This window comes from Octopus sinensis, linkage group LG2 (assembly GCF_006345805.1).
Source record: "Octopus sinensis linkage group LG2, ASM634580v1, whole genome shotgun sequence".
NCBI classification, from domain to species: domain Eukaryota; kingdom Metazoa; phylum Mollusca; class Cephalopoda; order Octopoda; family Octopodidae; genus Octopus; species Octopus sinensis.
In genome coordinates, this window is record NC_042998.1 from 25,913,990 (window position 1) to 25,915,701 (window position 1,712).

The 1,712-nt window shown below is 40.0% G+C and overlaps 1 pseudogene; it reads left to right on the forward strand.

Annotated features, from left to right (window-relative positions):
* The first annotated feature begins 484 nt into the window (after positions 1-484).
* Positions 485-583, forward strand: LOC115208842 (annotated as a pseudogene).
* Positions 584-1,712: the final 1,129 nt, after the last annotated feature.

Consider the following 1,712-nt stretch of genomic DNA (forward strand, 5'->3'; position numbering starts at 1 on the left):
CATAAACACACCAGCATCGGTTATCAAGCGATGTTGGGGAGACAAACACAGACACACAAACATATGCACACACACACATACATATACATATACATATATATACATATATATTTCTTTACTACCCACAAGGGGCTAAACACAGAGGAGACAAACAAGGATAGACAAACGAATTAAGTCGATTACATCGACCCCAGTGCATAACTGGTACATAATTTAGTGACCCTGAAAGGATGAAAGGCAAAGTCGACCTTGGCGGAATTTGAACTCAGAATGTAGTGGCAGACGAAATATGGCTATGCATTTCACCTGGCATGCTAACGTTTATATATGACAGGCTTCTTTCAGTTTCTGTCTACCAAATCCACTCACAAGGCTTTAGTCAGCCCGAGCCTATAGTAGAAGACACTTGCCCAAGAAGCCGCACAGTGGGACTAAACCAAGAACCATGTGGTTGGTAAGCAAGCTACTTACCACACATCCACTCCTATACAATACCAATTCTAAAAATGTAATGATTCAGAGAAGATTATCATGGCCCCTGTACAAGGATGACAGGTAAATTCATAAAGCATTCCATAGTTTTCTCTCGGTGTTGCTTCAGCATGGCCACAGCTTAATGAGTGAAACACATAAAAGAAAACAAAAGAAAGGAAAAACATATACATGTGTACATGTGTATGCATGTATGTGCATGTGTGTGTACATGTGTGTATGCGTGTGTTTATGAATGAATGTATATTCTGTATAGTTTATTGTCAATGTGCTGACACAGTTAAAAGATAAATATGTATTCATTGGAACATAGTAAGTTTTTATAGCCTCGATTGGGGTAAGTAGCTTGCTTACCAACCACATGGTTCCGGGTTCAGTCCCACTGCATGGTACCTTGAGTAAGTGTCTTCTATTATAGCCTTGAACTGACCAAAGCCTTGTGAGTGGATTTGGTAGATGGAAACTGAACATGAGCCCGTCATATGTGTGTATGTTTGTGTGTGTGTGTGCGTGTGCGTGCATGCATGTGTGTGTGTGTGTGTTTGTGTGTCTGTGTTTGTCCCCCAACATCACTTGACAGCTGATGCTAGTGTGTTTATGTCCACGTAACTTAGCGGTTCAGCAAAAGAGACTGATAGAATAAGTACTAGGCTTACAAAGAATAAGTCCTGGGGTCGATTTCTTCGACTAAATGCAGTGCTCCAGCTAGGCCACTGTCAAATGACAGAAACAAGTAAAAGAGTAAAGAGTAAGCCATCAATACTACTATTTTAACCATCATATCGTAAACCCACACAAAATTTATACTGTATTCAGTCTTGCTCTTCAAATAGTCATACATATGTCAACATATGGTTCCATAATGGAATACTGTGTCCTTGCTAGCAGTTAATATTTGCATACCACTCTGCTGAGTGGTTGGTGTTAGGAAGGGCATTCGACCATAAAAACCCTCCCAAAACAGATGCAGAAGTCTGGTGCAACCCATGCTAGCATGGAAGACGAATGCTAAATGATGATGATGATGATGTACCAGTTACCAGGAATGTTTTTAATATGTAAATTGGTCAATCCACTAGTGTTACACCACGAAGCTTAATGCGTATTTAAGCAGAGCATTCGTGGATAGTAGAAGGGTTGGATGCAATGCTAATGAGAGAGCAATAACTCTGGAAATATGTATATACTCTCACGACTAATTTTTCCTATATTCAGTGACA